The sequence below is a fragment of the Panulirus ornatus genome, chromosome 71, assembly GCF_036320965.1.
Source record: "Panulirus ornatus isolate Po-2019 chromosome 71, ASM3632096v1, whole genome shotgun sequence".
In the NCBI taxonomy this organism is placed as follows: domain Eukaryota; kingdom Metazoa; phylum Arthropoda; class Malacostraca; order Decapoda; family Palinuridae; genus Panulirus; species Panulirus ornatus.
In genome coordinates, this window is record NC_092294.1 from 12,293,336 (window position 1) to 12,310,144 (window position 16,809).

The window sequence follows — 16,809 nt, forward strand, 5'->3', positions numbered from 1 at the left end:
AGGTGGGAGCTTGTCAGTGCGTGTCGTTGGCGTAGAATAATGCTTAATGAAGAACAAGTGCAGTATTCATCCATGGGTCATTGAATTAAAGGAAAAGGGCGGATTGCTGTTCTTAAATGGCGTCATTTTCGTTCAGAGTAGAAATCGATAAACTACCACTTATAATAATACTCATAAACATCTTTCAAACTATTCGCCATTTCCCGCATTAGCAAGGTAGCGTTAAGAACAGAGGACTGGGCCTCTGAGGGAATATCCTCACCTGGCCCCCTTCTCTGTTCCCTCTTATGGAAAATTAAAAAAAAAAAAAACAAGAGGGGAGGATTTCCAGCCCCCTGCTCCCTCCCCTTTTAGTCGCCTTCTACGACACGCAGGGAATACGTGGGAAGTACTCTTTCTCCCCTATCCCAAGGGATAAACTCATAAACATAAGTGTAGAAAACTCTGGACATTTTGTAAACTGTGATAGAATGTTATTCTTAGCTTTTGGAAAGGTAATCCAAATTTTGGGCTCCAGAATCAGTAAAGAGGACACATGGTACAGGGAAACAGTTGTTGTCCGGTCAATTTTATTTTCAATTCCTCCCACACGAATGTTAAACATCTGTGCAAGATATATCCAGGCATTATGCTCCCTTTTAACGGTCGTACAGGACGTTTTAATGCAATTTCGCTTGTCGAGTCCATTCCACTGTACACACAGCCGGAACACGTTGAACAGCTTCCCGACGAGACCGTAACGCGATGTCCAGACCTTCCCAGCAGTAATTAACTAACTCTTTGACCAGCCGAAAATCCCAAACCCCTTTAGATAAGGCTCCTCTGGCATGCATCTTCTTTTCCATCTCGCCAAGGAAATTTTCTCTCTATCATCGAAGGGGTTTTCCCTTATTCCCCCATTTCAGCTTCTTTACCAGCCTCCTTTGTGGTACACGGGTTTATGTTCGGGAGTTAACCACTGTACTGTGATAGGGAATGACTCTGTGATGTGTGTCCGGGAGCAGTTCACTGTACCCTGTCTGGTAGTGAGCTGGGTACTTCAGTCCAGGAACAATCCACCCATCTTCTCTTCTGTCAAAGATAAAGCTCACTCCCTCAAAGAAGTCTATGTGATTTGCTGTGCTTGACTTCCTTTCCTTGAACCTGTATTGTCTCAGGTCTGCTTAGTTCGTCCTTTGCAGGTAGTCAACACTGCCAGCAGTGTTATTCATCATAAAATCACGAAAAGATACCTGATTTTAGAAATGTAAATGTATATATCTTTGCAGTATTCTTGAAGGACAAATTTGGGATGATATCAATGTAAATGGTATGAACATGACTTGGAAAACCTTCAGTAAAACTTTCAAAGGAGTAGAAGGAACATATGTGCCAATGTGTGGTAGATTTTTTTTTTTCAATATGAAGTGAAAATGCTGAAATGATAACATAAAGAAGTACCTGTGTCTGAGAAAGTAGCACATCAGAGGCTCATAGATCTAAACCAGCATGATAAAGCAAAATATATAAATCTACAATGAAAGACAGTGTGATTATATTTTTAACACAAGAGGTAGTCATCCTTTGACTTTGCTGTATTTCTTAAATTCATGTCAATGGTAAATCTAAAATTCTATTGGTGAGTCCTGTCTTCAAGACATTGGTACAGATGACGAAAGTATGGTTCCCAGGACTGATCCTTTTGGTATCCTGCTTCTCAAATGAAGCCAGTTGGATGTTCCTCCATATAACACATATAGCATTAATTGTTTTCTGTCGGAAAGCTCGTATGCAGTCATAATGGGAATTTGATTTTCTATTCTGTGAGCTTTAATTTTACATGGGAATCTCCATTGTCAAAGGTTTTATGAAGGTTTGAACATACAATGCCAGAGGGTTCTTTGTTATAATACAGGTGTGACTAAAGAATTTCAATTGCATCAAATAAACACAAGCTTTTATTCTGAAATATATGTTGATGGTCAGTGATGTCTAATTTCTTCAAGAAATATGATGGCCCTGTCTCTAATGATGTTGGAGTATATGGAAAGTACATATGAAAAGAAACCTTATGGTTCATGATGAGATTATTTGATGAATGGTAGTAATAATGCCCTGCAATCATGGTATTTTTGGTAGAAACAAGATTATAAAGCAAGATGCATCTTCCCACTCACCACTCCCTGTGGTATGACAGCTGGCATTGTACTACCTTGGAATTTTCATAGGTATATGTAATAAGAAAAAGTTTCTTACTGTGACTGCATAGGAATTCTTCATGAGGGGACTCATATCTGAAATGGAATGAAAAATAAATATATTTACCAACTTCAGATTTTGTTTTATCTTCTTGTAACAAACCCATTTACTGATAACAGATATCAGTGGAGTGTTTGTTTAGCTGTGATTTGAAGATTCTATTGATATTTTCATTCCCTTCATCCAGTTTTCATTATTCAGAAATTCTATAGCTGAAAAACATTTGGTCATATTTCTGTTATTTTTTCCCCTCTAGTTTCATATTGTTTTTTCTTATTGTTGAATCTCTCTCATGTGAAATTTTTTTGTGTATTATGCTGTCAAATTATGTAGTGTTTGGAAGACTTCTGTTATGTCTTTCTCCAATTTACATTTTCTAGTAAGAATAATTCTGGATTCCTTGTTCTTTTTTCACAATTCTTATTTCAGAGTGATGAAATTAGCATTGTTGCACTTTCATTCTTCAACATTCTTACATGAAACCAGTGTTCTTGGTTATTAGAGTATGTATAAATTGATTGATTAGCATTGTTATCCAATTTTGGGCATTTTCTGTATAAATTAAAATTCAGGAAAATCTTTGCCTCTCCTACACCTATGATGCTCAATCAATATCTTTTCCATTTCCATTCTTTACTTTTTGGCTAGAATATGGTCTTTTTCCATCCTGTAAATAATCAGTGAATCATGTCTATCTAGAGTACCTTCTCTTTTACTACCCTTCTTTTTGGTACAACCCATACATAGAATCTACCATTTTTTTTTTTTTTTGTTTGTTTCACATTTGAACTTTCTCCATTAGGAACTGTGCTTCAGTCAGAGTAAGACATGTTTCCCACTCACACTGTCATGCACAACTTTCAAGGCAGTAAACATTTTTCAGACTACATGGTGTTCCTTATCAGCTTTTTATCCTGCTAGATATTATACCAGAGGAATGAAGGGTAAGAAGGTGCCTTTTCTTTTATTAATCTGTCTCTACAGCAACATTAGGGCCTTAGGACATCAGATACCTTCAGAATCCCTCCATTCACTTTATTATCCTCTATAGCGAAATAACTCAGTTCATCAATTTTCTCTTCCATTTACGATATATTTTTTAGGCCCATAAGATTATAGCATATACAACTTATGGGCTTACAAAAATACATCTGTCTCCAAATACTACACAAAAATTATAAAAGAAATTCAGAAAATGTCAACCTAACTTTATGTATATACTAAAGCTCTTAACTTCCATTGTCAGTAAGTTCTGTTTCCAGTCAGAGCATGAAAGATATAAGAAAGAGTCATACCCTGTTTAGCTTCTCAAGTTTTTAATTGTTCATAGCCAAGCTCTTCTACCAAGGATAACAAATATAATCCTAGGTATGCTATGTTGTTAGACATTATTTGACACTTTGTACAGTTTGCCTATTTGTCATAAGAATTTCTATTGCACTAGTTGATACTGTTTTATCCCCATTATCTTCTTAATTCACTTAATCTCTGGTTTTCAATTTGTAAATAATTCTCTGGAATATGTGTGTGTGTGTGTGTGTATTTTTACCATATTGGCAAATGGGGAGGGCATATATGTATAATTATAATAACTAATGATAATGATGATAATAATGATAATGATGATGATGATAGTTGTTTATTTAAGCTAACTTTGCATATGAAGAGGACATTTATACATGAGTGATGATAATAATAATAATTATTATATAATAATGATAACTAATAATTATAATAATGATAATAATAATAATAATAATAATGATGATAATAATAGTGATAAAATGATATCATTATCATTGGTTATGGTTTATCAGATTAGATGTGTTTGTGTGTGGAGATGACTTAAGAAGATTTATTAATGTCAAGGAAATCTAATCTTTTCTATTATCATGTAAACTGCTATTTATATGATACAGGAGAGGTATTTAATTACATGTTAAATGCATTTTTGGGAAAGCTAATTTGATAGAGATAGCTTTAACATGGCAGAGCTGAAAATATAACATTTATTTGAAATGACATGTAAGGTGCTATCTTTCATTGTGTTCAGTAATTGGCTAAGGTACATTAAAAAGACCACCTTTTTAGTATGGAACAACCTGCAAATATTTGACTTGCTTTCACTGCTAATCTACCACGACTATTCAATTTTTTTTCTGAATTTAGGCACATATATCATGCACCTTATATATCCACTTCATATCAATGGGAGATCAGTTTATGATGACAGATATATGTGTGGGTTTCTTTTATTTGGATGGTTATAACTTGGTGGAGAAAGTAAAGTACTACAGTGTAACATATACTGGCCTAACTTCAGCTTCTTTTATCAAAACTAATCCAACTTAACCTATGTCAAGAAGTGCAGCCATATCACTTCTAAAAAAGGAAAACCATACTAAAAGTCTATCATGTGTAGACCAGTGATCTACAGTGTTATTACTTAACATATTGTAGGTACTTTGCTTTCATTTTGCGTTCAAAATGCCAAATACATCAGGCAAACAGGTCAGAAGAAAAGGAAACCATGAGGGCCATTTAAAGGAGTAAACATCATAAGGATGCACTGAAGTCAGTGACTTAGACAGTTCATGATAATGGATAAACTGATAACGTGATCACCATTAGTAATAACGACAATGACAACAACAAAAAGTAAAAATTATCATCAATATATAATTTATTAGAAAAAGAAATAATCATACAAATCATATTAGATCCCCCCTCAATCGTTTTCTTATTAAACAAAAACATTTTCTTTCTTAAAATGAGTTTCAATGATTGCACTGTTTACAAATTTTACATTAGTTTTGATTATTTTAGTAGAAGATATCACATTAATAAGATTAGTTACCAATTAGATCGAATTATCAATTCATTACCAAACCATAAAAAATGTTTTCAGTTAAACATATTATGTAACATTAGGTTGATAAAGCTGTTTTCATATATTAATAGTAACTAAATAGAGATATTTCCAAAATATATGATATATATCATATATCAGACTTCATAAAACAATATACACAAACTTTCGCTATAATTCAGTAATTTGTGATAGGGTCCGAGAAACTTGTGATAAGGTTTTGTTACTCATTTGTTTTTGTTTGGCTATGGAGGGGCTTTCGCCAGTGTGAGTTTGTTGCAGTACCTCTGGACGGCTGGTAGCAAGGGATACTTCTTATATCACACTTTCCACAGATTTTAGAGCAGCATACTTATACATGGGTTAGTTGTATATAGATAGGTAAATTTGCCATTTTGAGATGTAATTAGATGATGTTATATTCCCAGCCTAACAGTCATTTCTTCCAGGCATCAGAAATAATAATTCAAGGTTGTGCTGTATGAAGATTATGATTTGTATTTGTTTCTGGGTATGATAACCTATATCTGGATTTTGTATTTTGCAAAGGGAATTGTGTATTAGATAGTACAATGTGGTAGCAGAAAATTTGTTTTCGTTAGACAAGGGAAGACATGCAACAATGCTTTAATCCTTGGTTTTCCTTGTTCCTTAATTTTGTTCTTTAACTGTACATTACTCATTTTGAAGTCAAAATGTATCATATTCAAGACCCCATGATAACTGTATTGTTAGGTATAGAATTGTTGGAAGATTTGAAGGTGGTGTGAAGTATTCCTTAATGTTGTAATGTAAATAATGAGTGATCTTAAATCAAGATTCTGGCTTAAGATTAAGTAAAAAGATACATTTTGATTTGATGAGATGTGTACTGATGTATGTATAGTGATGTATGAATTTGTTTTACAATCTAGGGAAAAAGTTTATTAATAGTATCCTTCAAAACCTGCATTTGTTTTGCTCAGTTTGGAAAACCAATAAACTTGAGAAGTCTCTAGTAAGAATGAGTCCCATCTTGGAATGTTTACTTTTGAGCTAAATTGTGAATTTTGATAATGGATAAAACTCCATCTCCTACTTCTTGTAGAATGATATTATTGTTATACACATATTTTTATCCCAACTTAACCTATTGAGTTTACACTAGGATGGATAGGGATAAACCCGAGCTGGAAATTTGAAATATAAGACCATATTATATCATAGCAGATGATCTCCACATTCTTAAAATTTACCAGTTATTGGTATCATGTCAGACAAGTGTTATTTGATTGGATAAAAGAACTTTTGATTGCTTATACCAGCAGCAAGAAATAAGTGGAAATTATTTATGTACCTTAATTGCACCATTTTATTAGCTTTTTCTCACATTTTTTTGTTAGAAAAAGGTGTTAAATTGCCATTTTAGTTACATATCAAGGCTAGCTTTGATTACTGAGTAATGTTTTCAGAAGTGGTAATTAGTGTTTAGAGAGAAAAAATTGTGGAGCTTTTGAAACATTATGTTTTATTTCTTGATACTATTGACAGTGTTAATGGTGAGGGTTATGAATATTTGAGAAAATGAGGAGTTAGTATAAACGTCTGTAAAACACTTATAAAAAATCAGTAGAAGCAATGAATTCCTCACCTAAACATATCTAGTTTCATGCATTCACCTTATTATATTATTTGAAAATTATGCGATTTCTGGGGTTGCCATTTGTTAGCTGGTAATGTGCATTGTTTTTTGTTCATATGGATATGAACAGATTCCATCACTTACTTGATTATGTGACACCATGCAGTAGCCATTGGTATACTTGATAATGGTATTGAAATTTAAAGTAAATCTTATTTGTTAGGGTGTTGTGATGATCTCGTAAGTTTGTTGATTTACAGTCGAAATATATCAGCATCTGGAGTGTAAGTTCACATTGTCAGTTATAAGATGGAAAATATACAGTTTTCAGTAAGGGTTGCAAACGATGACTATGATAACCACATTTTTTTAATTAATGAGAAAAATGCTTTGTGCTAAGTAAGGTTAGATTAGTGTTTTGTAGGTTCATTTGATTTGTATAGATGTTTCACAAATGGATATGTTAATTCCTCTACATTTGTTCTGATACATTTAACTCTCCTAACTGATACCTTTCTGTATCAGAGAATAAAAAGATTTATTTATTTATATTTATTTTGCTTTGTCGCTGTCTCCCACGTTAGCGAGGTAACACAAGGAAACAGACGAAAAAATGGCCCAATCCACCCACATACGCATATATATACATACACATCCACACACAGCACATATACATACCTATACATCTCAATGTATACATATATATACACACTCAGACATATACATATATACCCATGTACATAATTCATACTGTCTGCCTTTATTCATTCCCATCGCCACCCTGCCACACATGGAATAACAACACCCTCCCCCCTCATGTGTGCGAGGTAGCACTAGGAAAAAAACCAACGAAGGCCCCATTCGTTCACACTCAGTCTCTAGCTGTCATGTAATAATGCACCGAAACCACAGCTCCCTTTCCACATCCAGGCCCCACTGAACTTTCCATGGTTTACCCCAGACGCTTCACATGCCCTGGTTCAATCCATTGACAGCACGTCGACCCCGGTATACCACATCGTTCCAATTCATTCTATTCCTTGCACGCCTTTCACCCTCCTGCATGTTCAGGCCCCGATCACTCAAAATCTTTTTCAATCCATCTTTCTACCTCCAGTTTGGTCTCCCACTTCTCCTCGTTCCCTCCACCTCTGACACATATATCCTCCTGGTCAATCTTTCCTCACTCATTCTCGCCATGTGACCAAACCATTTCAAAACACCCTCTTCTGCTCTCTCAACCACACTCTTTTTATTACCACACATCTCTCTTACCCTATTATTACTTACTCGATCAAACCACCTCACACCTCACATTTTGTCCTCACACATCTCATTTCCAGCACATCCACCCTTGCACACAACTCTATCCATAGCCCATGCCTCGCAACCATACAACATTGTTGGAACCACTATTCCTTCACACATACCCATTTTTGCTTTCGGAGATAATGTTCTCGACTTCCACACATTCTTCAAGGCTCCCAGAATTTTCGCCCCCTCCCCCACCCTATGATTCACTTCCGCTTCCATGGTTCCATCCGCTGCCAAATCCACTCCCAGATATCTAAGACACTTCACTTCCTCCAGTTTTTCTCCATTCAAACCTACCTTCCAATTTACTTGACCCTCAACCCTACTGTACCTAATAACCTTACTCTTATTCACATTTACTCTCAACTTTCTTCTTTCACACACTATACCAGACTCAGTCACTAGCCCATGCAGTTTCTCACATGAATCAGCCACCAGCGTTGTATCAAATTACTCTGCACAATTTTATTTCTTTCCTCTAAACATTATTCTACCTTTACAAAACAAAATTGCAGGGTTAGTTTCCTTGTAGCTGAACAGGAAAAGTTGAGAAATGTAACAAGAAGAATTGTAAAGTATATACAGGTACACCACCGATTTTACGGCACTCTTGGTTCCAAAGCCTTGCTGGATTAACCATTTTGCCAGACCAACCGTGGTCACATAATAATGATTTATCAACACACCTCTAACCCACTAATTATACATCTCCCATTTGTCTAAAGTATACCATGGACTGTTAGAAAATGAATACAACAAATATTGAATGTTTGAGCACCCTAAGATGGTAAGTCTGTCCTTAGATTGTTTGAATCTTGTAGGGTCTTCTTCATCTTCTGTTGTTAGTGTTTTCCTAGGTGTGCATCGCCAGAATATTGGTTTCATCTGCATTATACACCTGCTCAGGACTGAGGTGCTTGTCAGCTACGAGTTTTGCAAATTCGTCCACATACTTGGCAGGTCCTTCGTGGTTTGCAGACTGCTTTTCTCTGCACATTTTATTTATGGAAAATCCCTGATGCTTCTTGGATCTTTGAAACCATGCTTCACTGTGGTCATGCTCATGTTGTAATTCAAATTCTTTATGGAACAACTTAGCCTGGTCCATTATCATGCTACCTGACAAGTCCACTCCATCACTCCAACGCTGTTGAAACCATTCATCATCACTCGATTGTGCTCAGTACTCTTACCAGCTTTCATATTCTTTCTAATCGTCATTTGCTTCTTGGATTCGCTGTCTGCATAGAATTTCAATATTTTCTCCCTTTGCTTCTTTATATCATAAACTGTTGATAAACCAATACTGTAGATGTCACTGAGCTTATGCACTCAAACACTGCGGTCCATTTTTTTCAACAGATTTACTTTATCTTGGATCAATATAGACTGGTGTTCACGTTTGACACCCTGACTGACACTCTCGTATATTTTAGAAGCCATAGCTAGGGTTAGATTTAAGCAAAATAAGCTAAGAATCCCATAGAATTGTGGTATCACCACCAACAAGTGCGGTGTAAAGAATGTAAATTAGTGCTCCCTACACACAACGCCATCTGTGGCTGCCCAGTATACTAGTCTGGTGGCCGCGGTAATTTCAAGTTCCCTCACGTAATTTTGTCTGGACTAAAGGAGTTGTCAAGCCATTAGTTGATGGAAATTCAGTGAAGTACCTGTGGTATGGAAATTAGTTGTGGGAGAAAGAATTGTTTTCACAAAAAAGAGACGTCCAGGATATTGAGCTCATGCATATTGTTCCATTTGATGGATATGAACTGCAATTCAAACTCCAGTGGTAGGAGTCTTTCACCTTTCTTAAAAGGATATCATGTTTTTGTGGTTGTTGTGATTATTGAAATTTTATTTATTTATTTATTTTGTTTTGTCGCTGTCTCCCGCGTTATTACAGTATTCTTTTTATCAAAATTCGTTTATTTGATCTTATATTTGATATTTTTTTCCTTTGTTCATGCCCGTTCTCTTTTCCACGTGTTGTTTCCTTTATGGAGTTAATGTTAAAATGGACGAAAAACTTCAAGAAATCAACAGACCTTATAAAAACTCATCTGACATCTTTTATATCTAAGTATTTTTTATGGTATTTGAAATATAAGATTTTTATAGTTTGTTTTTAGGAAGTTGCTGAGAGGTTTGGTTGCTGTGCAGATTCACCTCATGTCCACAAATGAAGTCTGTTAAAGGAAAAATTGTTAATCAGTGTAAATGTAATCGTAAACACTTGTAGAAATCATCAGACTCGGTAAAACTTTATCCAACATCTAGCAGCTGACATATATTGTATTTTTGATACTCTTTGAAAATGTATAATTGTTGTGGTCATATTTTGATGTCATTGCTGGGGGGTGTGATCACTCAGGTTTAGTGTATTCAAACATAAACATTGTTTTGCTTACTGTATTTCAACTACGAGGTGGGAAACAGCTGATGAAAATTATTTTGTATGTTTCAATTCTAACACTGAAAGATAAGGTAAATCCCAACAATGTGGAGAAGGAAGGTGAGGATATCATAGATTCTATTGATTTTGAGAAATATTTTTTTAATGAAAATATTTTTTTAATGTAAAAAAAAGCTTGATTTAAGGCCTATATTGGAACTTTGGTTGCTTTACTCATTCCGTGTTTCACTTGTGACTTACCTCTCCCTTGCTCCCTTCAGTAGAAAAATTGTATTAGGTGTTCCAAGAGTTATTTTCATTTATACATAATCATTCTCTTTCAGGTTGGTATGTTAATTGTTTGGGCTTTAGGCCTATCAGTTACCAGGGTCATTCATGCCATCATTAAACATTCATTCAAATTTATCCTAAACCAAAACAAGTCGGATCTTACCAAACTCAGCAGTCCAGCAAGGCTGGACTGTGCTAGGGTAGTTTTGGTTAGTCTAGGTTTTGTTTAGCTGATACAGTTATATGAAATTTTTTTCTAATCCCACATTTTCCCTAATCATTGAAGCCCTTCATGCATTGTATTGTTCACGTATGATTACAAGATGGGAAAATAGGTTATGCGTTTGTTGGATGTGGACTTCATGCTTGCCTCACAAATGTTTCTTTTTTAGCATTGAATTGCTAGCCCTTAAAAATATTTAAGAAAAAAGTCAAATGATGAATTGTCTTGAGGAAAGTAGGAGCTTAACAAATTTTACTATATCTTTTAAATTCGTCTTGTAACAAAAGCAATGTAAGTTAACCAGCTATTTATGCTCATACTCATATGAAGAAGAATTTAAGAAGATGCATGAAGAGGCAGATGAAAATTATGTAGCAATGACTTCTGAATATAGTTAGGTAAATATTATATAATATGCAAAGTCTTGAAGTTATGAGAGAGACAGGAGTGGATGAATGATTAAGCTAAGGAAGGACTTGTTGTGAAGGCAGATAGTTGTATTGTTCTCAGCTGATGTACATTGACATGACTAAATCTTACCCCATTTCCTCCTCTTTTCAGGTTCTAGAGCACTTTGGGTTGCATATACTGCAGTGAGAGAATTGTTAACTCCCTGTCTGGTACTCCAATGTTGTTCACCTAAGGAGGAAACTTTCATCTGGTGAGCTCGGTAAATTTGTTTTAGGCATATGACATGTAATCATATAATTTTAGCTTTCTAACATTCCGAACTAATACTTTGAAACTGGTTGTGGTTAATTGATTATGAGAGAACATTGTATGTTTTGGTTGAAGAAAATATGTATTGCATCGTTTAGGTAACATTTTTGGGAGTAGCAACTAGATTTGCAAAAGATTAGAATTAATTGTCACCTCTTCCTAGAATGCACCTTGAATACATCATAGTAGAGGAATTCTGTTAAATGCATTCTTGTGGCTGTGTTGCATTTTCTGCATCTTTTGTGCAAACAACAATTTGCTTAAAGCTCCTCTCCATTCGCCCATCATTCCATCAGTTAACTGGATATCCGTTTGTTGCACAAATTATTGAATCATGATTCACAGCTCTGTTTTATGGCTAGTCAGCCAATTTCCTCACCACTAAAGTACACCCCCATCGATGATATGTGACTTAATGTTTGCTTGTAAGCTTTGATGCTGAAACTTGTCAAAACCTTTTAGATAATCTAGATCAATGATACCAGCTGCCTTACTTTCATCATACATTTCTTTTTTTTTTTTCTTTTATACTATTCGCCATTTCCTGCATTAGCGAGGTAGCGTTAAGAACAGAGGACTGGGCCTTTGAGGGAATATCCTCACCTGGCCCCCTTCTCTTGTTCCTTCTTTTGGAAAAAAAAAAATATATATATATGAGAAATCAAACAGACATACCAAACATTAGCAGTTTTATTGAAAACCATGCTGAGAATTGTTTATAAATTGGTGGTCCTCCAATAGGTAAACAGTTCTATCTCGAATGATAGTTTCCATAAGTTTTTGAACTACAGGCGTTAAGTTTATAGAACAATAATTTCCAGGCTGACTTATTACCCTTTTTGAGTACTGGTGTTGCATTAGCAAACTTCCATTCATCTGTTATCAAGTAATTAAATGTAAAGGGCAGTCAAGGGCTTAATTATCTCATTTTTTGCCTCTTATCATTGTTCTCAGATAAAGTTTATCAGGGCCTGCCATTTTATTCAATTTTATTCTATTTATTGCTGAAATTATGTCTTTAGCATTTATGTCAGTATGTTGATGAACATTCTTCTCTCTTATTGGTGAAACTGGATTTGCGAGATGGGTTGTGTCTTCGATCGTAAGTACAGATGTGGAAAAGTTGTTTAATACCTCTGACATGGATTCATTGTCTCGAACCAAGACTCAATTTTCGGTTATTAATGGACCTATTGACTGGGTAATGACCTTTTGCATTTAGCATAACTGTTAAACTCCTTAGGGTTTCTTTTGCTATTATCAGCTTTATGTACTTCATATTGACATTTTCTTTGTCATGTAACTCTCTTACTTTCTTTACGCAAATTTACACATCATGCTCTATCTTGTTGGTTATTGGTCTCTCCTGAGCTACTGTCATAGACAAACAGGCCCTTTTTCATTTCACGTTCCACCACCTAGGCTTTGATTTAGAAATAGACAGTCTGCTACACATTGGCATGTATATGTTCCCTGTACTACTTTGAAGCTTTTTCAAGCTAAAATCGTATCATTTTCATTGACCATATCATCCCAGGTGTGCCTGTCAAGAGCAGTGCAAAGATTATTAGAATTTGCATGTTTAAAATTGGTTATATTTTCACAACTGTCATGTTGACCAACTTTTGATGCAGGGTTGAAAGTGACATCAAAATTGATTTGTCACTGATCACTTTTCTCCAGCTTCAACATTATTATTGAGATCCTCATTTGTGGTAAGAACTATTTCTGATATAATCTTGTCATGAGTAGGTGTCTTGATTAATCGGATTAGGGTACTATCCAGCAGATTTAGGTAGAGTCCATGCCCAATACTATTGGAAAGGGGTACTCCTTATTCAGATGCTGGTATGTTAAAATCCCCTTCTATGATATAATTTTGTTCATTGTACATTTCTGCTAACTGATCTTGAAGTGATGCTTCCCATGCATTCCCTTCGTGTTGTAGAAGGCGAGTAACAGGGGAGGGAGCAGGGGGCTGGAAATCCTCCCCTTCTGTTTTACTTTTTCCAAAAGAGGGAACAGAGAAGGGGGCCAAGTAAGGATATTCCCTCTAAGGCTCAGTCCTCTGTTCTTAATGCTACTTTGCTAATGCGGAAAATGTTGAATGTGTATGAAAGAAAACCTTTGGTGTCTGTGTAAGGAGCCTATCAATTAGTCCCATTGTTATTTTCTTATTTAGTTTATCTTTGAGTTTTACAAAAATGAATAGACACTCTCACTGGCTACAACTTTTTCTACAGGATTTAAATGAGCTTTAATGAAGTGCATAACGCCGCCCGCTACTTTGTTTCCCTTATTCCTATTAGGTAGAGTATATCCTGGAATTGAGAATTTGAGTATATTCCTGATATTCAACCAAGATTTAGAAATGACAGTCATATCATAAGAGTGGCAATCATATCATGTCTTGTAAATCTTGTGGATGAATAAAATATTTAAACAAATATAGAGAACATTAGGGTATATTACACTGAAATACTGTTTACTATTACTGTAATAAATGGCTCGTCAACATATTCATACATGTTATGATAACATGAGATGTATGTGCTCAGAATGTTTTCAGTAAAGCAGACTGTCCAATTGCTCATTCAGACACTATTGAGAAATAGTATTCTTTTAACTGAAAACGTCAAGTAGCGTTTAATGATTTTGAAATTTGTCATTTTAAGATTCTATTTATCGGGCTAGATAGGTCTGAGACTACATGGAAAGGATATTCTTTCAGAATTATGGTTAAGGAAGAGATTATTGAAACGTAAAAATAGACATATACTGTAATTATATTTCTGTTAAAGGATTTAGAACATGTTTTACTTACTGAAGTGTCACACCCTGTACTTTGCCTCATGATGAAGGAAATTCATCTTCATTCCTCGCTGAACTAAGTCCAGAGTTATTTAAGGATTCATCTTAGGCTTCCGACTATACACAGGTTCCAGTATCCTGTAGATTAGGATGAGTTTAGCAGAATGATTCAACAGTTGTTTCTATCATTTCTAAGGAACAATCCAATGAACTGTGAATCTTAACCTTCTCAAATTCAACAAGCAAATGTTTATACAGGGTGGTAAGCAGTCTACAGCTATGGCTGCTAGTATTTTATTATTATTCTTCTTAATCGCTGTTTCCTGCATAAGCAAAGTAGCTCCAGGAAACAGACGAAGAATGGCCCATCCACTCATATACACACATATGTATACATAAATGCCCATACATGCACATATACATTATATGCATATACATATCAACATATACACATATACATTTATATACATGCACAGACATATATACATGTACATATTCATACTTGCTCGCCCTCATCCATTTCTGGCACCACCTCACTCCACTGGAAACAGCATCACTACCCTTGCTTCAGTGAGGTAGCTCCAGGAAAGAATACTTCCTACATATTCCCCACGTGTTGTAGAAGGTGACTAAAGGGGGTGAGAGTGGAGTGCTAGAAACTCTCCCCTCCTTGTATTTCAGTTTCTAAAAAGGGCTGCTAGTATATCTTATATTTTTTTAAAGGCAGTCTGGCAAGTAAGATGATGTGCAGTTGTACCATGTCCAACTTGCTATGTTTTAATCTACTTGATGAAGTGATATTATATGTTCTGATTCTTGTTACGTTAGAGGTTATAAGGCTCTTTTTTTTCGTACTTTTTCCATGCTTTCATACTTTCTTGTATTAGTGAGGTAGCTCCAGGAATAGACAAACATAGGCCACATCTGCTAACATCCATTCCCTATCTGTTATGTGTAATGCACTAAAAATACAGCTCCCTATCCACAATCAGGCCCCACAGACCTTTTCAAGGTTTACCCTAGACACTTCACACGCTCTGCTTCAGTCCATTGACAGCACATTGACCCTAGTACACTGAATTGTTTCAGATCACTATCCCATGCATGCTTTTACTTTCCTGCATGCTCAGGCCCCGATTACTCAAAAATTGGTTGCCCTTTCTCCTTGTTCCGTCCACTACTTACACATATATCCTCTTTGTCAACCTTTCTTCACTGGCTCTCTCCATATATCCAAACCATTTTAGCACACCCTCATCTGCCTTCAACCTCCCTCTTTTTAGTGCCACACATCTTTTGTACCCTTTCATTACTTACTTGATCAAAGCACCTCTCACCACATATTGTTCTCAAACATTTTATTTCCAACACATTCTCTCTCCCTTGCACTGCCTATGTCTTGCATCCATATAGTATTTTTGGGACTACTGTTCCTTCAAACATGCCCACATTTGCCCTCCAGATATTGTTCTATTTTTCCACACATTCTTCAGCTTTTCCAGAACCTTTGCCCCCTTCCCTTTCATATGACTTGCTTCCACTTCTATAGTTCCATTCGCTGCCATGTCCACTCCCAGGAATGTAAAACACTTCACTTCCTCCGTTCAGACTCGCATCCCAGCTAACCTGTACCTCAACCCAGCTTTTAGAATACATTGTTTTATTATATTACATTACATTTTTCTACATTATTATGTTACATTGTATCATATGATACATTTGATACTGCTTTCAATATAGAAGGATGAAATAAACCAGGATATATTGGATATTTATGTAAAAGCAGTTATGATTTTGTCAGTATCCTAAGATGAACAATGTTTATAAAGTTTTGTGAGAAATAAGGGTTTAATGTTATCTGGAAAAATACCCTAAATTCTGCTAAAATGATGGCAGATATGGGTGTATTATCCCACTGCTGCTATTAAAACATTGAGATAATTGGTTGTGGTGACCCTTTGCTGTTATTCCAACCATTTGCTCTTCATTCTAACAAGGCAGTTAGTGTTTGCTGTAGCCTTCTTTGTTTGACAAGTTTTGAATGGCTTAATATATGGCTTATAAGATGGCTTAAAATTTCAAGATTTTTATGTGTGATTAAATAGGTACATGTTGTGCTGAAGATTTGAGTTCTGTCATTATTCTACTCATGAAAGTTATGTATAGTAAGATGTTTACAAAACGAGGTGACACTTTGAAAGATTTTACATTTTTAGAGCTTCTTACCTGCTATGATGAAATAGTTTACCTAAACAATAGTAGATCATAAGTCATACAGAGTTTTCATTTGTTCTGTTCATATGTGCATGACTGCTCTATGATTT

The 16,809-nt window shown here is 35.4% G+C and overlaps 1 protein-coding gene across 5 annotated transcripts in view; it reads left to right on the forward strand.

The window, feature by feature from the left end:
* Window positions 1-16,809, forward strand: part of LOC139747940 (uncharacterized) — a 60,648-nt gene that overhangs the window by 980 nt on the left and 42,859 nt on the right. For 4 of the 5 annotated variants that reach the window (XR_011712481.1, XR_011712482.1, XR_011712483.1 and 1 more), the window contains exons 1-2: window positions 5,338-5,469; window positions 11,516-11,615. The gene's annotated coding sequence lies outside the window, so the exon portion shown is untranslated. Of the gene's footprint in view, window positions 1-5,337; window positions 5,470-11,515; window positions 11,616-16,809 lie in introns of those variants that run through there. The other variant, XM_071660432.1, reaches the window with a different exon arrangement.